The sequence below is a fragment of the Puma concolor genome, chromosome B3 (genome assembly GCF_028749965.1).
Source record: "Puma concolor isolate L17-30 chromosome B3, mPumCon1.1.hap2, whole genome shotgun sequence".
NCBI classification, from domain to species: domain Eukaryota; kingdom Metazoa; phylum Chordata; class Mammalia; order Carnivora; family Felidae; genus Puma; species Puma concolor.
In genome coordinates, this window is record NC_141672.1 from 22,521,308 (window position 1) to 22,545,131 (window position 23,824).

A 23,824-nucleotide genomic window follows, 5' to 3' on the forward strand; every position below is an offset into this window, starting at 1 on the left:
ACCTATATGTGAAACTAACACACAGTGGCCCTGACTCCTAGCAAACATGGCCCCAGTTTTGCCTCTCTTCCTGCTAGGCTGATGTGAAGCCGTGTCTCCTTACTTGACAAGAAAACGACAGACAGAAAAATGCTCTAAGACTCAAGGAGGAGCAAATTCACTTTGGGCCAGAAGAATAAAAGGGGGAACAGGGTATTATTTGGCAGAACTGCTCTTGCCTTAAACATGGAAGAGTCTTTCCGTTTCAAGTAAGGTCAACGATAAATCTGCTCCTCCCCAACTCTCACCCCCCTGAACATCCTAGGTTTTCTTACAAGCGGGCTTGCTGTGTATTGCTTAGTATCTCCTACAATCTCAATAAGATGCTTGCTCCAGGAACAACCCAATTCTGTAGTCAATTACCAGCAGGCTGATCCCTCTTCCTAACATACAGAAGAGAGGAAAGCTACTTGGTTGTCTAATGATATTCTTTTCACAACTTCTTTCTGGGTATTTTCCATAATTGAATTGTCTGCAAACAAAATAAAAATTGTTGCTTCTAATAGTACGTGGCACTTCCTACACCTTTTGAGTGAAATGTAACAAAGAACTCGAAACAAATGTTCATTAACTGTGTAGTTCTGGGGACAAGACACTCTACATTTCTTAAATGAAAGAGTGCAAGCAATCTAAAAATGTCTAAGAAATAATGAGTAACTCTTATTCATGAGGTATTATGGAAAATAGCATTTTGGGACAAAAATTAATTTTACTTTTTAAAAAAATTTTAATGTTTATTTTTTTGAGAGAGAGAGAGACAGAGAGCGAATGAGTGCATGAGTGGGGGAGGTGCTGAGGGAGAGGGAGACAGATTCCGAAGCAGGTTCCAGGCCCCAAGCTGTCAGCACAGAGCCTGACGCAGGGCTCAAACTCCCAAACCACAAGATCATGACCTGAGCCTAAGTCAGACTGAGCCACCCAGGCGCCCCGACAAAAATTAATTTTAAGATGTTATTTCACTTAGTTAACATATGATAGAGAGAGAAAAGTTATATTTTATGTTAGCTAGAGGAAATAACTTAAATATTTTGTTAACCCAACCCCTTTTATCTATTCTATCCCATTCTGTTACCTGAGTATCTTTCTGCTCCTTGGACCAAGTCTATATCCTGAATGTATTTTGCTTTCTCATCTCTGTCTTTATGGACCTGGAAACAGTGATAAATGTAATACAAATTACAAACCTATTTTTTCCACAGTTATTCAGCTTTTTCTTGTATATTGGGTCACACAATCACAAGTCTTGGGTCTTAAAAACTAGGCCAGAATGGTGAAAACAAATCCATGAAATCAAAGATTCTGCATTTGGTTGTGTATTTGTACCTGTCAGTTTTTTGATATCCCATTATGTTGTCCCCTGATTTCAAAAACAATACAGTGTATAGGAAATGGAGAAAAGGGGCATTGGGCCACGGGAATACTCAGATGCTCCAGACTGCTCCAGCTTTCCATTCCTACCTTTAGAATCTCGAAAAATACCCAAAGCCTATTTAATACTCCATATATGTCTGACATGCAAAAGGACCTTGAAGGGTTTTGAAATTTGGATATCTAAAGCACCACACTCTGATGTCCCCCAAAGCTAACAGGAATAGTACACAAACTTTTGCCAGGGATACACTGAACATGATTCTAATCCAGGAAGGCTAGTTAGGCTAGTAATTGACAAATATGAGACGTCTATGCATTTGCTCCAATATTTGACTTATAGGCTGGTACAGTGCACCCCACAGCAGACACTTAAAGTGGGCAGTTTAAATAGCTGTCCACATGATCTAAGGAAAATAATACCGTGCCACAGATTATAGTGGGAAGGCGCCGAGGGGGAGGAAACAAAGTGTTTCGCTGGAATAATCCAGACAATCTATGGAGAGAAAATCCACCAGTTGATTACTCAGTTCGTTGATTTGGTTATTGCCATGCTACGCCAAACAAATGGACAAGATCAACAGCAGGCGTGCAGCTAGATTCCAGGATTCAAAGGCAAATGAGTTAAGGCACTTCTTTTCCACAAGCCCAGAATCTAATGGGGGTATCTATAAAAGAAAGAAAGGAAGGGAAAAGGGAAGGAGATAAGGAAAGAGGAAGAAAGAAAAAGGGAGACAGAAATAGAAGGGAGAGGGAGGGAGATAGAGTCCACTTGGGTAGTTAAGGAAAGAGGAGATGATTATTTTTAAAAGGTTCTACAAAGATGTGTCAGCCTTCATTCACCCAAAAGATAAGGTGATAGAGGCATCTGGGCCATGGAACACTTGGGCAAGATATTTGCATTTTCTATTCTATGAACTAGAACTTGCTGTCTGAATCTACTTTCTAAGTAATACAAGGAAGGAAGACTGTCAAATTAATATAACATTCCTTAAAAACAGAAAATACATTTTAGGGGCACCTGGGTGGATAAGTCAGTTCAGTGTCCGACTCTTGATTTTGGCTCAAGTCATGATCTCAGGGTCGTGGGATCAAGCCCCACATCAGGCTCTGTGCTGAGTGTGGGGCCTGCTTAAGATTCCCCCCCCCCTCTCCCTCTAAAAAGAAAAAGAAAGAAAATACATTTTAATAACCTAGAATATTGGTTCTCAATGTGTGAGCTCCTGACCAGCAGCACGAACACCACCTGGCAACTTGGTAGAAATACAGATTTGTGTCTCTCAGCCATGGATTCAGAAACTCTGAGGCTGAGGCAGCAACATGTATTTGAAGATGTTTTTCAGGGAATTCTGGTGCTAAAGCATGAGAACAGCAGCCCCAGAGCAAGCAACTTCAAATCATCCTGTGATATGCTTTCTCCATCTCACCAGCCGAGGTAACTAAAACGTTCCTACGCCTAATTCATTGAAATGTATTCTACTGGTGATTCCTACCATATGATCTCACTCATATGCAGAAATTAGGAAACAAAACAGATGAACATAGGGAAAGGGAAGGAAAAAAAGACAGAGAGGGAGGGAGGCAAAGCAGAAGAGACTCTTAATGATAGAGAACAAACAGGGTTGATGGAGGGAGGTGGGGGGGGATGGGCTGATGGGTGACGGGCTAAGGATACTAAGGAGGGCCCTTGTGATGAGCACTGGGTGTTATACGTAAGTGAGGAATCACTGAATTCTACTCCTGAAACGAATACTGTACTGTATATTAACTACCTAGAATTTAAATAAAAAATTGGAGGGAAAAAAAGAGAAATGTATTATACTAGTGATTCCTAAACTTCTGTCCATGCATAGCATTCATACCTGCCTTGACAAAACTTTTCATTGATTCCCAGCAAAATGAGATAAATAAAATAATCAGGAGTTTTTTATGAAGCTAATTCTTTTATTCATTGGATAAATTTAAAGGCCTTTATTGTGAGATTATATTCTTCCTACCTTTTTACTGTTCAATCTTCATTCTTTTTTATGGAATAATGGTATTAAAACAACACTGACTCTTTTCTTTTTTTCCAAATAAACTTAATTCACAAAATAGATTGCAGCCAATGTTGGTCTTCAAAATGTTGTTGTTGTTGTTTTTAATGTATTGGTCCAAAAATCCAAACATCTGTAAACCAATGAAATTTAAAGGATATGCATAGCTTTACCAGAAAAAAATGTCATGTGAGTGTATTTTTCTACCTGAAGTCAATAATGTTTTACTAAGATCTTTATCTATCTGTATTCCAAAAATGTCTAAATTAAGTTTCAGATTCATAAAACCAAGTTTCAGTAGTACATAAATTTAATAAATGTCCACCATCTCTAATGATTCTTATTCTAGGATTACCATTTTTTTTTTATTAACTGTCATTTGGAGGAGTTCTTATTTGTGAAATACACATGTAACAATATCTCCTCTGGAAATATGTGTGTACAGGGGTATGTGGTAGCTTTTTGAGATCCCCCAAGCACCTTGCTGAGAGAATAGAAAGGGTGAGTAGAGAGAGTATCATAAATAAACTATTATTATTTATAATGTACATTCTTCATTCTCATGCACTAATGCACAATGTTATTTATTAGTGTAATCACTGTTGCAAGAATTGTTATTATTATTTCATGACATAAAACTGAAAATGGAAATTGGAAAATAGGAAGAGAAAAATACATTCTATCTTGAGGACATGTGAGATTTACTATACCTAATCTGCACATAGACAAACCATATTTATTTCTATTACAATACCTTATTCATCAATGTATTAAATCACCTCCTACTCCAGTAGCCATTGAAGAATTAGACCACCAGAACACAAACCTCTTTCCTTCTTGTCATCTCCCACACCCTTCCCCTCATTTCTAGTCTTATAACCTTCCTAGTCCCACATTTCAACCCATCAAGCCTCAGATAACTGCAAGGCAGAGTCGGATACTTCTGCAGACCCAAATGGTTCAGGGGTTTCTGGGGATTAAAAAATTCTGAATGCATCAGCTCATATGTCTCCATCCCAAATTTCAGAGTCCTCCTTCCTCCTACTCAGGGTCTGGGTCTTGACCTGGTGAGGGAAACCTGCTGGGCTGTGAATTCAACCTTCTCTGGAGATCCACAGTTCATATAATTAAATACTGAGCCATCTCTTCAACCTTCCTGCCCTCTGGCTGCAATAGTCAAGAATATACCTACAGGGGCACTTGGGTGGTTCAGTTGGTTTGGCATCTGACTTAGGCTCAGGTCATGATCTCACGGTTCATGAGTTGCAGCCCTGCATTGGGCTCTGTGCTGACAGCTCAGAGCCTGGAGCCTGCTTCGGATTCTATGTCTCCCTCTCTCTGCTCCTCCCCTGCTCACACTCTGTCTCTCTGTCTCTCTCAAAAATAAATAAACATAAAAAAAAAAAAAAGAATATTTATACCTACCAAGGAGGACCTCTAGCCTTCACTAGTCAGTGACTTAAACTGGTCATTGATCATCCTCAGTCTTTCACCAGGGCATCAATAGCCCCCCAGCAAGAGCTATTCAAATACAAGACCTTATCATTAATGCTTTCCCCAAACCCTTCCTGTGCCTGAGCTATTGAACCACCAGTGTTCTCTCTTACCCCTGGCCAAGTTCTAATGATTGCACAATTCCAGCAGGCCAAGGGCTAGCATGACTCCACGTGCCATAGGCAATGGGGCTTTCATTGTTCTCAATTTTCTCAGAGTCTGCTTCTTAGAAACATTTGTGTCTCAACTGGCTTAAGTCAGGTCCCCTAGGAAACAGATGCTGAAACAGCAGATTTCCATGCAGAAAGCATACAGGGAGTGCTCTCCTGAAACATACCTGCAAGGGAGTGAGGAGCAGAAACGGGCAGAGGGAGACATTGTTGGGGGTGGGGGGGAGGGCAGAGACCTTGGCATGTCACACAGGAGCTCTGAAGTTGGGGTCTTAAGAGTTGACCCACCTTTGGGGCAAGGGGACGGGGCCTTTGTACCCCCACATCAACTAGTCATGACAGTGAATGAGGCAGTTCATTTCGGGGGAGAAACTCAACTATGGGCTCTCAGCTGGCAACATTCCTGGCAGCTGGGAGAATGTGTGCCTAGTCCTGAAGGGGGCATATGAGCAGCGCATGTACCCAAGGGTCCACTTCATCCTGGGAATCAAGAACCAGGACAATGCAAATGACAAAGAGGGCCAGCACTTCCCAGCCTGGCATCTGCTGATTTCTGCAGCCTCATCTGCCACAGTGCCTCCACTCAGACTTCTTTAGCCAAACCAGTCTACCAGGGACACCAATACTCCAGGTATTACGTGAACTAAATAATTCACAAACATTACTGCCCCTTAGCCTTGGCTCAAAGCTTACCTCCTGCCTGCTTTCCCTCCTGCCTCCTCACTGATTCTCTTTTGACCCAAGCCCCGCCTTTTCCAGGAAGTCTTACTGGTGGCTTCAGCCCACACTGCCCTCCTGTGAGTTGACGGCTAACACCCTGTACTCATCATGTGAACACTGACAATACCCTGCATCCACAATTCACTATTTTTATGTGCATTTTCCCTGACCTCAACCAGACCTGAAGTTCTGCTCCTGGCTAGGATACAACCTTGTACAGTGAATGAGTATGTCTCTGAGCCTCAGTTACTCTGTTTGTGTTAAGCCTGAAACTTATTAACTTATTACTTTAGTGAATATCTGAGCACCTACTATGTGTTGAGCCTAACAACAGACTGTTTCTTCAAGAGCTGGGAGGTGACCTTGTTTAAAAAATCTTTAGCTCAGCATGTAAAAGAGTAAACCAATGGACATGCCTCAGCCTTAGGAGGAGGAGAAAACAGGTACAAGTAAGAGAAAGGTAGATTCTGGGGAAAATGAACCTGGCGGTGAGCAAAGTCTAACCCCTGACTCCATACCCACCTTCTTCCACTGTGACTCTCTCTGAAATTCACTGCTTACACCTGATGTCCACAGTTCCTAATTTTAACCCAATTCTCCTGACTCCCCAAGGACATTCTTCTCCTCTCCAAATATAAAAAAGACTTCAGGAAAAACAGCAAAAATAAAAAATTAAAGTCAGTGGGGAGGAAAAGGTAACTTTGAGAGTTTGTCTTTAAATCTGTGCTAGTTCCTTTAGATTTTAGGGCCCCGAGGCAACGACCATTCTTTAGTCTTAACTTACTTTAAGCACCCAGCTCCCCCACAGGTGTTTGTCTCATTGGCTTTTAGAATTGTGCCCTTAGAATGAACTTCTCCAGGGCTGGGGTAAATAAACATCCCTCTTCTATGAGATCATGTCTCTTTTTCATAAAGCATCTTTGTTCTGTTCTCCTGTTGTGGCTAAATGTGTGCTTTCTCGATTTTGCAAATGGGAAGACCCTGGAGAAAGGAAGAGTGAGGAGAGAGGGGACGGGTAGGAGGTAGAACATAAAAATGCAGCAAAGCACAAATCTTAGCACAGCCCTGTCCAAACGTCTGCCAGAGGCTCCTCTGGAAAGAAGTACATACTTCCAAGATGCAGACTTTCAATCCCCACGTGAGGGAATAAGGTCAGCCAAATCTGCCCACTTCAGGCTAAAGACCTGTGTCTAAGAGGCAGTCACTATAACCCTCACCTGTTCCCAAGTCTCCATGGACCTGTGTCCTCCCTGCATCACTTCATCACTGAGCCACTCCTTCCTGGGGTCTTGAAGTAAACCCCTCTAGGTGAGACCACAACAACTACATACAGTGCCCTATCTTCATTCCTGACTGCTCTACCCCCAACTCTTTTACTGTCCAGCAGTGCCTGGCCCGTGGTCCCTCGCTTCTGGACCAGGAGCACTCCAGGGTCTAGCTCCGGCTTTGTTCCTGAACACTGTCTTCTTTGCAGTCCAAGAATGTTCAGGTCTCCTCCATGTACACATTACCAATAACAGCTATTGACCACTGAGGCTTCTAGAATTAGACAATGTGCTCATCAGCAGATGAACCAAGGAGAGAAGAAAAGATAGCAAGGCTTCTTGATAACATGGAGTGGCCATTTCACCACAAGGACACACAGGTTGCTGGAATTACATCATCCTGATGAATGGCGCATGTGCTCCGCCAAGAAGGTTTCAGGGTCAACTCCTTTTCCCCAATCTAGGTTCTGAACTTCCGTGCTTCTCCGTAAGCTAGTCCTTCCATTCAAACTTCCCTGTTAGCCAAAGTAGAGGTATGAGCCTAAGCAAGCCTTCACTTCTCTGAGTCTCAGTGTCTTTACCTAGAAAGTGAGGATAGTGAATCAGCTCCTCTCTGTGGTCCCTCCAGCTCTTTGTGCATGAGATTAACATATGGGCCTCATACACATGCTTCTCTTTACAGTTTCAGGGTCATCAACTAGAACATCCAAACTCTCCCTCTGAATAAAGTTTCGTTCATGTTTTTCTGTGTTTATTTCTTTATTTCTTTATTTATTTATTTATGAGAGAGAGAGAGAGAGAGAGAGAGAGACAGAGAGAGAGAGAGAGAGGCAGAGAAAGAGGGAAAGAGAGAATCCCAAGCAGGCTCTGTGCTAACAGCAGGGCTCAATCTCTCAAACTGTAAGATCATGACCTGAAATGAAATCAAGAGTTGGATGCTTAACCAACTGAGCCACCCAGGTGCCCCTAAAGTTTAATTCATGTTTAATTCTGCGGTGGACTCCCTGTACAGGTTGGTAACTGGTCCAATTGGAAATAAAGACAGCACCTTTCAAGTAACAGCTAATCGGTGGTCACTCTAGAGAAGAGGAAGAGGTTTGCCCTGTTCATCAACGTGCTTCAATAATAATGACCTCCACTAAATCATTCATGGTGCTTTACACACACGTCATCTGAATCAAACCCAACAAAGTCAGCTTTAATCTCTCTACTTCCTGGAGAAGGAAACTGTGGGTGGAGGAGCAGGACTTTGACATTAACCTTCATGCTCTTTTGACTCTGCCATGCCTGCCTGTGTAGAGCAACGAGTAAAGAATCAGACCAGCATGGTTAGGACATTATGGACACATAGCTACTTTTTAGCCATAGTAGCTTTGTGTTTTACCTACTGTTTAGGCATCATATCCTCTTCCTATTAATATAACAAAATCTGCTCTTATTTTTGGTATAAAATTTTTATTGTTTCACTGGTTTTCATTGATGTATTTCCCTCTGTGTCGAATGCTTAATAAGTAGAATAAAATTCCATTACAAAGTCAATGAAAAAATTAACACCTATAAGTGTTCCCAGACTTTACAAGGTGTTATGCTTCAAGGGGAAAATTGAGTCATGGCATATTTAAGTATATGCAATGATGAATAGGTCTGACTGTTCTCTTGAAATTTCTTTAATTCTGCTAGTCTCTCAAAAGAGACTCCCAGTACCCAGACACTGTCACTTTTCTCCTAGACCACCCAAGAGTGGCCGTGTACCACACCAGCCTGTCACCCTGCAGCTTATTATGACAGATCCCACAACCCATTCGGGCCAGCCAGTCCTTCTATCAACCTGTCCCTAAATATATTAGGCAGTCCATAAATGAGGCCTGCATGATTGCTATTCAGTTGACATGAAGCAGATATTCCCAACTTATCCTTTTTATTTTTCTCTCTACAAGTCTTTAAAAAACTAAACAAATTCAGAAAAGTACAAAGCAAAAACATAACAATCACCCAATTTCCACCAACCTAGAGTTGGCCACTATTAATGCATTGTGTTGACTTCCAGGCTCTCCTAGGTTTTTTTAATTTAAAAAAAACACTCATTTTCAGAAAAATGCTACAAACCTACTATAAAAATGTAACGAATGTAGGGGCGCCTGGGTGGCTCAGTTGCTTGTGTCCAACTTTGGCTCAGGTCATGATCTCACGGTCTATGGGTTCAAGCCCCGCCTCGGGTTCTGTGATGACAGCTCAGAGCCTGGAGCCTGCCTCGGATTCTGTGTCTCCCCCTCTCTCTCTCTCTGCCCCTCCCCCACTCACCCTCTGTCTCTCTCTCTCAAAAATAAAATAAATAAATAAATAAATAAATAAATAAATAAATAAATAAATGTAAAAATAATGTGGAAAAAGAATGTAGAAACAAATATTGTATAACGAAGAATGTAGAAAACATAAAGCCAAAGTTTGAAATAAAATCAAAATCCCACAGCCAGGAATAACTGTTCATATTAAGTTAAAATGATCACACATGTCGGGGTGCCTGGGTGGCTCAGTTGGTTGGGTGTCTGACACTTGATTTAGGCTCAGGTCATGATCTCACATTTCGAGAGTTCAAACCTTGAGTCATGCTCTGCGCTGACAGGGCAGAGCCTGCTTGGGATTCTCTCTCTCTCCCCCTCTCTCTGCCCTCCCCCACTCATGTTCTCTCTCTCTCAAAATAAATAAACTTTAAAAAAATCTGAAGATTGCAGGATTTTTTTAAGCTACTTATTTTGATACAAGTTTCTCTTCACTCCCAGCTATTTGCTATGAGAGATGAAGACTTTCATATTCTCACATATCTTCCTATCCTCTCCCCTCTTCCTGATATTTGCTAGTTACATTATAGGTTCTACACTGTCTATGTTAACAACACTCACATTTTGTTCTTTACACATAATTCTCATAGCTGTTTAACATGAATTCTACATTTATATGAATTTAGTGTTCAACACAGTATTTTCTAGGGTTTCTACATTCCTGCATTCTGCATTTTGATTCACACATTAAGGGGCTGGCTTTAACTGCATGTAGTTTTTTTCCCCAAGAAGCTCATACAGGTACTGAATTCTTTAAATTCTTCTGTTTCCCTGTCAGAATGGCTAAAATTAACAACACAGGAAACAACAGATGGTGGTGAGGATGGGGAGAAAGAGGAACCCTCTTAACACTGTTTGTAGGAATGAAAACTGGTGCAATCACTCTGGAAAACAGAATGGAGATTCCTCAAAAAGTTAAAAATAGAACTACCCAATGATCCAGCAATTGCACTACTAGGTATTTATCCAACGGATACAAAAATACAGATTCAAAGAGGCACATGCACCCCAATGTTTATAGCAGCACTATCAACAATAGCCAAATTATGGAAGGAACCCAAATGTCCATTGACTGATAAATGGATAAAAAAGATGTAGTATGTATGTGTGTATATATATATATATATATATATATATATATATATATACATTATAATATATATATGTGTGTGTGTGTAGTATGTATATATATATATATATATATATATATATATATATCTCACATCTTTTTTATCCATTTCTTCTATTTTATCACACACACACACACACACACACACACACACACACACACATAATGGAATAGTACTCAGCCATCAAAAAGAATGAAATCTTACCATTTGTAATGACATGGATGGAACTAGAGTAGATTATGCTAAGCGACATGTCAGTCAGAAAAAGAAAAATAAAAGACCATATGATTTCACTCATGTGGAATTTGAAAAACAAAACAAATGAACATATGAGAAGTAGGGTGCAGAGAGGAAGGAAAACAAACCATAAAAGACTGTTAATGATAGAGAAGAAACAGAGGGTTGATGGAGGGAGGTGGGTGGGGGATGGACCAAATGGGTGATGGGTATTAAGGAGGGCATTTGTTATGATGAACACTGGGTATTATATGTAAGCGATGAATCACTAAATTCTACTCCTGAAACCAGTATTACACTATATGTTAACTAACTAAAATTTAAATAAAAATTTGGAAAAATAAATAAATGAAATAAAATAAATTCTTCTGTGTTTCAAATTCCCTTTACACCTGAACATCATCTTAGACAGGTAAGAGGGTTCACAGTCAAACGTTTCCCTAGGTATATTTTAAAGCTCTAGTTCCATTGTCTTCTGCCTTTAAAAACTGTGGGAAAACTGGGGCGCCTGGGTGGCGCAGTCGGTTAAGCGTCCGACTTCAGCCAGGTCACGATCTCGCCATCCGTGAGTTCGAGCCCCGCGTCAGGCTCTGGGCTGATGGCTCAGAGCCTGGAGCCTGTTTCCGATTCTGTGTCTCCCTCTCTCTCTGCCCCTCCCCCGTTCATGCTCTGTCTCTCTCTATCCCAAAAATAAATAAACGTTGAAAAAAAAATTAAAAAAAAAAAAAAAAAAAAAAAAACTGTGGGAAAACCTAAGACCAGTCTAGTTTTTTTTCTCCTTGTGAAGGACTTGCCTTTTCTCCCTAGATTCCTAAAGAATTGTTTCTTATTATTGAGTTTTAGCTTCTTAACTAAAACGTCTTAGTGTTGAGCTTTATTCTTCTAATTTTTCTAGAACATAGTATGCCCTTTGGATTTGTATACTCAGTGTTATCTTTAATTGAGAAAACAGGTTCTTCATTATTTCCCTGAATATTTTTTAGAGCCACCCAATACTTTTATGTTGATTTGTTTTCTTGCATTTTACATCTATTAGTTTCAATTTGATTGCTTTAATTCTTACCCTTTTAATTACACTTACCTAGATTGCCTCAAGTCTTTCTTCTATATTAATAATTCAAATTTCAGCAATGTTTAAATGTTGTTCTTTGCTATTCCCAGTTATTAGTTCCATAGTGATATCATTTAGTTCTTGAACTGAATTCCACAGGTTTCCATAACTCCTTGATTGCATTCTATTGTTTTACTATGTTTGAGTTACCAATTTATTATATTTGTTCTCTTCTAAAGTCAAATTGTTCTATAACATAGATTGCAAAGCATTTTCTTCTGTTCCTTATGTTTTTTTCTAAAACAGAATCTGTGTAATATACTTCTTGCTTATTGACTTTGGTTTGTAGTTTGTTGTGTCTTCTGCTGTAGAAGGTTTGCATTCCTGCCATGCCATTTTTATTTTGTTCATGCTCGACAGCCCTGAATGGACTTTCTAGCTGGTCTGTTGTAGTGGGCTGACTTCTTGGCACTCTTCCCACTGTAGCTGAGACAAGTTTAGTTTCCTGTCCAAAACACAGATGGGAGAGCTCACCTGGAATTGGTGGGTAGAGCAGCTTTGGTTAGAAAACTTAATCCTGCTCTCTTCCACCATCTTGATATCTGTACTGTCCAAAGGGCCACCCTTTGGCAATGTGTGTATCTTGTTCCCATTGCTAGATGACCATGCATGTCAGTGGGTTTCTCTAGTTCCATGCCTAACCAAGGAGCTACCTACCCCTATGCCCCTTTCTTTCAGGATTCATTCCCACTATTTCTCAGTCAGATGAAGAAAAATAGAAGGTTGGTTTACTCGGTTTCCCTATTTTCAAATTGGGATTATTCATGAGATTTCTCAGAATGTTATTGCCTCTGGCTTATCCAGTCTGGCTTCTAGAGAGTCCAGGGCAGCCTGGGATTCTACTCTGTTCCAGCATCTTCTCAGTGTCTTCACAGTGGCTAGTTTCTTTAACCTTATTGATATATACTATGTCTCTTTCCTCCTTTGGTTACTGTATTTTTGTTTGTTTTTGCTTTTACAGTTTTTCCTTATTTCATTGGGTTTTGGGGAAAAGATGCATTGTGAGTCTACCATATTAACCCAAAACATGCAAATTTCTCTAGACGTTGTTAAATTGTACAACATACTCCCACATGCACCCAGGGTTGTGAGAAGTTTCTGGCATGCTAGCTGTACCTATTTCCTTTCTGTCCTACTCAAGAATGCATATAAGGAAAGGAAATGAGAGCCACCCACTCATTCAGTAACTACTATTCTGTGAGCAACTACTCTATGGTACACACTGTGCCAGATGCTAAAATATATCAATGAGGAGAACAGAACACAGTCTGAACCACCATGGAGCTGAGATCCTCGTGAAGCAGGCAAACATTAATCAAAGAATCACACAAAGTTAAAATTATTTTACGTTTGTAAGATGAAAAGAACACTGTGGATGGATTGGTGGTCACAGTGGTCCACAGTGGACCACACTGGTGGTCACAGTGGATGTGTTTAATGCCACTGAACTATACGCTTAAAAATGGCTAAGATGGGGGTGCCTGGGTGGCACAGTCAGTTGAGCATCCAACTCTTAATTTCAGCTCAGGCCATGATCCCAGGGTCGCGAGATCCAGCCCCATGTCAGGCTCCATGCTGAGCATAGAGCCTATTTAAGGATTCTCTCTCTCTCTCTTTCTCTCTCTCTCTTCCCCTCTTCTCTGTCTCTCTCAAATAAAATAAATAAATAAATAAGTGGTTAAGATGGCAAATTTTGTTATTTGTACTTTACCACAATTATTAAAAATGAGAGTAAGTGTTATGAGAGGGAGAAAAACAGTGCTATGAAAGCAGAGAAGAGGGTAGGTCAGGAGACCCTTCCCTGAGGAAGAAATGATCAAACTAAAATCCAAATGAACAATAGGATGGAAGTTATTATAGGGATAACCTTGAAACCACTCCAATTTATAAAAAAGATAAATCATTCACAAATGTTGGTACTTTATTATTGGTATGGCAGGATAATATATTTGAAATATTAACCAATATTTTTTCTCTGTATCCCTTTTCACCTTTCTATCCTTCTCCTCCTGCCCACCCCCAAGCATCTAGGTTAGCCTGGACTTGTTTTGTGGGGAAAAGGGAGGCAGAGAGACACAACAAGGAGAAAATCAAACAGGCTTCAAGATTCATCCCAGATTTTGGTTTTCCCAAAAGACCAGACATTAGGTGAAACAAAGAGAATTTGGGGTACAGGTTTTTTCTTTTGATTTTATTTTTTTAATTTACATCCAAATTAGTTAGCATATAGTGCAACAATGATTTCAAGAGTAGATTCCTTAATGTGGGGTACAGGTTTTTAGAGATAAATCATGAATAAAAGAGCAAGGCTCCCTCCCACTCCTAAATTTGGAAGAATTTCCCAAGCTTGAGGTAGAAAGCCTCAGGGGAAGCAATGAGATCATAGAAGCTGAGGATGCAGAGAAAGGGGGGCCTACTTTGGGCCAATCCCAGGGAGGCATTGAAGTCCCCAGGCAGGCTTGAGATGAGGCATCAGAGAGCAGGGAAGAGGCTCCCCATTCTTAGGGAAAAACTCTGGGAGGCAGCAAGATTCAGAGAAGGAAGAGATGCCTGGTGTTTCTGGGACAACTAGACAGGGCCACAGCAGCCCCACAGAGTGGGACAAGGCAATCTCTCTGCCCCTAAAGGCACAGGAAGTAGGTGAATGAGCTAATGAATCTGAAACTTACAGGAGAGAGGATGGATATCTCCTTGGTAACCTGAGTGAACTGATAACCAGGGACCAGATGAGTAACGGACTTCTCAACAGGTGTCCATGGCCCAGATGACATCCAGGGCTTACAAGATTGCCTCTGTGGACACACCAGTGTCTTCACGTCACCCTCTGCCCCCGGCCGCACCACCAACCCCAGAATTAGACACACAAAACAACTAAAGGAAGTTTCTGTCATCCTACCAGAAGGAGGGAACAAAATGAAATGAGAGTGACTCAGGAGGATGAAGCGAGCTACAGTTTGGGCTGCCTGATTTCCAGGCTGAGATCCACAGGAACAGCAAATGTTCCCTTATTTACTCCTTACAGTTCCTAGTTTACACCCGTGTGTCATGGCATGAAGATTTAGAATCACTAATGCAAATGTTCGTGGCTGGGACATTGCATTAGTCAAGTCCAGGACATCAGCCATGAGCGAGGGCCAGCACTGGGCCACTCCAACAAAGGGATCTGAGAAAGTCAGTTACAAGCCCTGATGCAAGAACCGATCACCCTGCCCTATTGTTTCACTCACTGGCTGCTTCTTTCTTGTCACTTTCCATTTAGGAATTTGATAAATCTGATCTATTGCTTAATGATAGTGATAATGACTTCATTTGAGGTTTTTTAATCTCCTGCTGAATAGTAAGCACTGAAAACAGCACCTGGTACCTAGTAGGTCCACAATAAATATATGTTAAATGAAAGACTGCATCTTCAAATCTTCGATCTAGAATGTCTCAAAGTAAAGAATTTATATGAATCTCAAATGGCAGCCAGGAGGCCTAAGTTTAACAGCTTGACCAATTCCATGAAATTCTGGATTTAGCCAAAGACAGCCTGATGCTGTTAGATAACTTGGCTTAATTTTTAAGACTCAACAATTCAGATCCAGCTGAGTCCTCATTGCAAGAATATTCTCAACATCTGGAATGCAGAATACTTAATTGATCGTTCTTATCAATACCCAGTTGACTAGAAGCCTGGAGGTTAGAACCTGCCACTTTTAAAATATTATACTAAACTATTTAGGCCTTTAAATGTTGCGTTAAACTCACAATATGGGAGTAACACTGTGTTGAGTGCTGAGAGCCATCTGTGTGGGGAGAAAGCTGTGTTCCAAATAGTGTGGTTATGCCTCCCTCTCGTGGTGAAATGCCATAGCATCTGAAACATTTCTGGGAAAACCTTCCCACACGGCTAACTAGTACTGCCAGTAATAAATGTGTGCTGACCATCTTCTGTGACTTTGTAAATGTTACAGATGTTTTTTACTTTATATTTAATCTCCGTAACAACCCAACTTTCACGGATAGTACTAATATCCCCATATTACAGATGCAAAAAGTGAGGCTCAGATAAAGTTGGTATGCCCCAATTCACTCTAGAGGTCATAAGAGTGTATCCAGATCCAGGTGAGTCCAATTCCAAAGCCCATACTCTCTCCTATATTATTATTATCAATAATAATTTGTTCAAAGTTTTATCTCTGGTGTCTTACATGTAGTGGATACTCACTAAATGTTTGTTCCATGGATAAATGACAGAAGTAGCAGTTGCAACTTTGCAACAGAGTGTATATCACCTGTCAAGTGCCTGCCATGCACACATATCATTTGATTGTGCAGGGCAAAGTTAAGACTTGTTCTGATATAGTTTTCAGGTCATTATTGAAAAGCATTTAAGTACTGTCTTTATACAGATATATGCATTCATCACATAATAAGTATTAAGAACCTACTATGTGCTAAACATGGTTCTGGCTGTGGCAAGGCTTCAACAATTTGAGTGATGTCCCTAAAGGCTCGTAGCCATTGTGCTGCCTTTCCCTTCAATTCTCTAAGAGCTGAAACTGGACTGCAATCCTGCATCTATTTGCTGTGTGGTGTTTTGGAGCATGGGTCTTGATTATTAGCATTCTAGATTATCTAAATTATTTAATAGTAGTATGTAATAGCTTTAAAAGAAAAAAAAAGAAGAGGGTGGAGACTGTGTGTTATGCTTTTGAACTGCACTCATCAAAACAGCCCTGGCAACATTGTCAGTATTTGTAAATCTGACCCTCCCACAGTTTTTGTAACTGTTAAGGGAGCCCAGTTAGGAATGGTAAAATGTAGGATTAAAGCATTAAGACCCCAAAGCTACCACCTGTTTCCCACCTTAATGAGCCACTCCACAAGGAAACATTCAGGAAACATGAGCAGCAAATGGGAAATTTGAGGCAAGAGCAATCTGAGTATCTATCCAATATATATTCCATTCAATTCAAAAACAAAAATATTTAAGTGTATGTTATTGAACCAGCAAGAAATGCAAGTCATTAAATTCCTATTTGTAAAACAACAAAGAAACCAAATAATCACTAAGATCCCTTTCATCTCCAGAATATTCTGATTGAAATTAGATGAAAATTACCTTTCTGTTTTCTTTTCCCTGAGATCAGAGAATTCATGCTAAACATACCCCACCGTGTTCCAAAATCTCAATCTCTTTGTTACTGCCAATGTATTCATTCAATCAACAAAGATCTGTTGAATAATGCTGTGTGCACTAGCCTAATATAGCTTTGGGGCTGGGTTTGAAATGGAAGGAGAGCTGACATCATTACTTTATATTCTCCCTTCAGCCATCAGCTCTTTGACATCCTGGATGTTTCTTTCTCTCTTACAGTAGGTAAGCACCTTTCCAAAAGGCCTCCTAAAAAGTTAGAGAGGGGGAGAGAGCCAAACCATAAGGGACTCTTTAAAACTGAGAATAAACTGAGGGTTGATGGGGGGTTGGAGGGAGGGGAGGGTGGGTGATGGGCATTGAGGAGGGAACCTGTTGGGATGAGCACTGGGTGTTGTATGGAAACCAATGTGACAATAAATTTCATATTAAAAACAAACAAACAAAAGGCCTCCAAAGTATGGCAGAGAGGGACAGAGAAGGAGGCGTTGGTGGGGAGTTAAACCCTAAAGGTGTTCTCCAGTAAAAAGTGGCCATGAGAAGGAGACAGGCAGGGAGGTCAGTCTTGTAGACTTAGTTGATCAACTGCAGGATGCACTGACCTTCCCCTTCTCAATTCTGATGTCTGAGTCTCCAAAGCTGAATCCTCCCATCCCCAAGTGTCACGGGCCTACATATAAGCTCTCTTCCTCAGAAATTGCTAAGGAGAGAATATTGCACAAAAGCCTCTGCTGTCCTCCTAGCCAGCTGGCCACAGCAGGCAGCCAGAGGCCAAGCAGTGGCGGCGGGAAGCTCATCCATGCAGAAACCGTTCACTTAGGACTCACTGATGGCCCTAGGGGCTCTCCCAAGTCTTCCTGGTGGCTGTCAGGGAAGCCAGAGATTCCCACAAGACTCATGCATGGGGACAAGTGGACTGAGGGACTTGAAGACAGCCTCAGGAGAGCCAGCTTGTCATTCATACCCCACAGACATAGACTTCCCATATTCCAGTCTTATCACAGCACACCTTCAGATTACTGGAATCCTAGTCAACTGCTAGCTAGGTGTTGTAATCTTTAGCAAAACTCTGACCTCTCTGGGTCTATTATCTTTCCTAAAATGACAGGGTAGGATTAGATAATATCAAAGGGCCAATCTAGCCCTAAACTTCACTTTTAAAGGAGTAAAAGTCAACTGCCATCCTAGGTAACCCCATAGTCTTCAAAACTGATGGCTTTGGAAGCTGCAAATTTGCGAGCTCAGTTCCACCTTCCCACCAACTTGCCCACCAAATTGCACAAGACGTGTAATTTGCTAGATTGCTACCTACATTTTTCAAGGCCACTGTGTCCCTAAGGTTGGATTTATTACATTTCCTACTAGAGTCCTACTAAACTGGACTCTAAAGTAAAACTAGGTAAATAAATAAGGAATGACTGGGATGCCCATTGTGAACAGAAGGGCTTACTTACCTGCTGCCTGAACTCCACAGTGCTTGCCTTATTTGGGTCATTTGGTTGTGTGTCAAGATGCCCTCCTAAAGTAAACCCTGCTGACTATTTGCTTAAAACTCCACATAACCTTGAACCTGAACCATTGTTTCTTAAGCTTCAAACACATAAAATGCTTTTCTGTGGGCCTAACTGGCAGTTTTTGTTTACATTCCTTCTAACAATGGCTTTTTACTCAACTCCCATTTGAGTACAACAAGCTGTTAGTTTGTTGCACTGACAGCAATCCTCCAGGGGCACAGCTGGATCCCAGCCTCACTTCTACAGGTAACAGCATTTCTGGGGTTTTTTTTGCCTCTTATCTGTAAGCCAGGCAAGGCCTCTCCCATCTCCCCTCACCTCCTCCCTCTAGTTTACCTTCCCCAAATGCGGCTGCAGTCTCACTATAAGCATTAAAGTGGCTTTCTTTGCTTACTTTCAATCAATATATAAAGTTTCCACTCTCTGAACATTCTTTCTGAGTTCCCCAGATTTATTGCTATCCATTCTCTTCTTATGTCTCCCAGTCCATAGCCCCTGGCAACCTTCCACAATCATACAATCTCACTAACTCTCAAGATATCCTTTCAAAAGGAGTGAAAAACTGGGGTCTCTCTTTTCAGCCAGAGATTCTAGGGTGCCTACAGGCTCGAGACTCTGAAATGTTGGGTGATTTTCCCCCTAAATATCCATCTCTGTCACTCCCAGCCCAACATTCTAAGAGGGGCCTCCTTTGCTTGCTGAGAAGCACCCCTATTTACTACACCCATGTAGGTGCAGGCCTATGCACACACTGTCCATTATCTCCCAGCCCCTGCCCTGTTGTTTGGCCAGAGCCCTATGCGCTCTCTCTTGCAATTCCACTCCCAGCATGCCACATGGCAATTGTTTGCATTAAAAGAGATTGAGGTTAATTTTTTTAATCCCTGGAAATGTTTACAATAACTCCTGAAAGAAGTGGGGAATGGGTGATTGTGAGTAGTGCTTACATCCTGTAAGGACATCGTCCAACTGTAAAAACTAAGGCATCTCTCTTGGAATGAGTCATAAGTGTCAGCAATGAGCAAAGCTGTCAGAGTAGTGCTGTTACCAGTAATAATGCCGATGTTTTATCTCTGACTCCTGTGTCTTATTTCTTAATTGACTCTGAACCCAGAGAAGGAAGAAGGTGAGATTCATTATCTTCCTCAAACCTCATCAAGGAAAACAAATATTAAACAGATAATATATAAATTAAAAGTTAACTGCAGACTGGGATACGTGCCATGGAGTATAACCAAGTGAGTGAGAAAAGTCTCAGTCCTCCTGGGTTTCTCCTCTACTCTCACTGAGCCACCACACTTACTACACTTCTGACACCAGGTGGAGGGGGGAGGTCCCCACACCAAGCATTTCTGTGACCCCAGCTGCGTGTTCTACAATTAACTCAGTAATGACATTGTCTACCCAGAGATAGTGTCAGATCCCTCAGGTGAAGGGCTCTGTCCCACAAGAATGCCCCTCCGCCCCCCTTCAGATGCCAGCTGAAAGTCCAGGCTGTCCCCTGGCTTCTAAGCCATCAGCTATAAACCAGGTCCCCACCACAGCCTCCTCCGGTTCAACTGAGGCACATTAACAAATACAGAATCAAACTAGACACCAAAGTGGCCAGGGAGGAAGCTTTCCACTGGCAATGCTGAGGGTCATGCTCGTGTTCCTCCAAACGGTCACACCCGCCCCTAGCATTTCGGGGGCTCAGGCTGTGAGTACAAAGGGAGGTCTATAGGCCACACCTCTAACAAACTAAAAGTTCTAAATTAAGCAAAATATGTTCTACCCTCCTGTCAAAACAAATACACCTTCACAAAAAGCCACAACTGCAAGCGGGCAAATATCAGACAGCTGAATTTAATTATTATTGCACATGCCTGGGTGTTCTGTTACCGGTCAAGTTTGGATGAGTCATAAAGTACAGACACATGTAATTTACAAATTACACACGAGTTCCGAAATATTTATTTTTCTTGCCTTAATTTCGGCAATGCCTCTAATTATGTTGTTTAATCATATTTTCCACAAAATTTCTGTTCTATTGATGGTAGTGCCAAATTATGTGATTTTTCTTGAGTCACTGAAGTTCTTACATGATTTTCTAATTCCAATTTTGGGAAGATATTCTGCTGAGGCTATAACAATTTGAATTGCTATGAAGTCTTTAAAGCCTTTTTGATTAATATTTTCTATTTTTTTAATGTGCCTTGTACCACAAATAATAAATTGCTTATGGAACAACTCTGAAAAACACAGCAACCACTGGAGACACAGGGTCTTCCTCACTGAAATTCGAAAGTGATGGAACAGGACTGTGTAGGGTGATGTCTTTCCTAAGAGTACAGCATGGAAAGGGGGAAAAAGAGAACTTTATTTTAGAGAAAGCTGATGAACACTGCCTCAGCCAAGTGATCAAGGTCAATATCAACAGTGATGAGTTGTATTGACTGCACGTACCCTTGATACGACGTGATGAAGAGGGTCCTTCACCTCTGGTCTTCCTCACAAAACCCATAACCTTAGTCTAGTCAAGTTCCAGTTGAGGGACATTTGACAAAATACTCTGCCAGTATTCCTCAAAATTGTCAATCTCATCAAAAGCAAAGAAGACCTGAGAAACTGTCACAGGCCAGAGGTCCCTAAGGAGACATGATTCAATGTAATGAGGTACCCTGAGTGGGATCCTAGAACAGGAAAAGGACATTAGGTGTAAAAAAACAAAAAACAAAAAACAAAAAACAAAAAAACTAGGGAAAGCTGAATAAAGTATGGACTTCAGTTAATAATAGTTTCTCAATACTGCCTCATTTGTTGTGACAAATGTCCCTTAGGAATGTAAGATGTTACTACTAGGAGAAACTGGGTATGGAATATATAGGAACTCTTCTATCTTTGCAACTTTTCTGTAAGTTTAAAACTATTCCAAGGTTAAAGGTATATATATATATATATATATATATATATATATATTTTTTTTTTTTTTTTTTTAATGTGATAGAATATGTCAGAAGGACAAAATGACCTCAGATGAGGGCTCCTAGCAGGAAAGGAGAAGCTAAGAAGACACTCACCATAGAGAAGATGGTAGTGCAATCATCCCAGGGCCCAGACTGTCCTAGGAGAGACCTGTCTGGGCACAGTAGGCAGTGATTCATCTTGCTTCAGCCATCCTGACATCTTGGACACACTTTGCAGGAAGTAGCCATGTTTATGTCACCAACACCCATCCATAAGCCTGGGAACCTCAGGCCATTTTTGCTCTGAGCCACTTTGACTGAATCAGACTGAGTGAAGGAGCTTCCTCCCTCCCACCCAGAGCGGGAGCCATATCAAGCAACGACCACAAGGGGGGGCATGAGGCCACAAAGAGCCCCAGGAGGAGCCCTGGAAGGGGGTGTGGAAAGCAGCTGGCCACAGGAGAACCTCACTTTCGATTTTTCAGGTCAGGGTAAGGATTGTGACTGAGGACATACTAGATATGCTCATCCATCGTCACAGCAGCAAATAAACTGCATTGCAACTCATTTTATTTTCTGAACTCTTGTGCCAGCCCCTTCACTGATAGCAGACGGTCCTTCAGGGAAAGTTTACATCACAAAGTAGCATCCAGGGGGAAGAGAGGCAGTGTTCCTGGTTGCTCATCTCCTCCACTGTTCTCTCTGCCCGGCGATGGCTCTGAACTCCCCCTTCCGACCTGGCCCACAGGTTGGCCCTGTGACACAGAAGATTCTGTGAGACATCAGCCATGTATTTTATGGCTGTCCACCTGCTCTGTTCCCGGCAACCAGCCTGCTGATTGTCATATTCCACCTTCCCTATCCCCAGGTACATGAGAGCATTCAGATCCCATCTGCACCCCCAACCACATTCTGGACCCTCCTGTGAATAGATGGGCCAGGTCCCCATTTTCACCGCTTCTCCATGCCTAGTGGTATGAGGAGAATCTATGGGGTTTGTGACCTCCCAGAATTCATATATTAAACCCTCCCCACCTATGTGATGGCATTAGGAGGTGGGGCCATTAGGATGTGATTAGGTTTGGATGAGGTCAGGAGGATAGAGCCCTGATAAAGGGGATTGGCACCTCATAAGAGTCTTTCTCCCTCTCTACGCTCCACCATGCATGGATCTGATGAGAAGGCAGCAGGCAGTCTGCAACTAGGAAGAGAGAACCCAACTGTGCTGGCCCCCTGATCTCAGACTTCCAGCCTCCAGAACTGTGAGCAATAATCAATTTCTATTGTTGATGAGTCTCCCAGTTTATGGTATTTTGTTATGGCAGCCCAGACAGACTAAGACAGTATCTCAAAAGATCTAGGCAGAAAACAAGGCACAAAATGTCTTTATTTGAAACCCTCCAATTCAAGGAAGGAATTTTTCTCCTGTCCCGGACGTTCCTCATGACCACCTGCAGCCCATCCCCACAAAGACACACCCAACCCCACCACGGGTCTGTGTGGGGAGAGGCAGAGTGGGGTCACACAGAACACTCCTCCTCTCCTCAGGCCAGCTCATCGGCTCTGCTGCGGCAGATAGGGGCTCCTTTTACCTGTCTCTTCCTTCCTATTCCTGGAACAGGAAAGTAAATTCTTTTCTCTGTGCCACATCAAAATCCATCCTGCCTTACATTAGAGTGATATAAATCATGAACTTGGCATCTTTGTCTCACCCTATAAATTGTACCCACAGCTCTGGATGCTCTTTCCTTTAGCTATCAAATGAAGAGGGAGGACAGCTATTCTTGGCAGGTGAAAAGACAGTGCCTCAATTAATACTTTAAAAGACTTTCCCACCACATTGGTTTTCAAGAAAAGAATGCTAGAAAAAGAAAATGGCTTTAGGCTAATGAGGGCAGGTAAGAGCTTAGAGTCACTGTACTTTAAACATTTAAGAAGCTGCCCTTATTTTTACTTTACATGCTAAAGTCACTCATTCCTAGTTATGTGGACATGGCAGGGTTGAATCCTGCTTTGCCAAATCATGACCTGGGTTGGGGACTGCCATGCGACCCCAGGAGGCAGGAGGCAGGGTGGGTGGCCATGGAATTGAAGACTGTTTGAAGGCAGTGAGCAGAGGCTCATACATATCCTGTGGGGAGGGGCAAAACTCAGGGGAGAGATCCAAGCAGCCACCCATCTGCAGGGTGCGTTCACTTCAGGTGTGTCATGGGCTTGTGTGTATCTGAGTCCAAAGTAGCGAGACTTGTATTGCTTAGTGTGCCCAAGTCTACAACTCTCGTGGAAAATAAGTTAGCAATTCATCTTAAAACAATA

At 41.7% G+C, this 23,824-nt stretch overlaps 1 long non-coding RNA gene across 2 annotated transcripts in view; it reads right to left on the bottom strand.

The window, feature by feature from the left end:
• LOC147579796 (uncharacterized) overlaps positions 1 to 23,824 on the bottom strand; it is a 115,051-nt gene that overhangs the window by 65,253 nt on the left and 25,974 nt on the right. The window contains exon 3 of one of the 2 annotated variants that reach the window (XR_015251822.1): positions 1,094 to 1,187. The exons of the other annotated variant lie outside the window; for it this stretch is intronic. This is a non-coding gene — a long non-coding RNA (uncharacterized LOC147579796). Of the gene's footprint in view, positions 1 to 1,093; positions 1,188 to 23,824 lie in introns of those variants that run through there. 2 annotated transcript variants of the gene reach the window in all.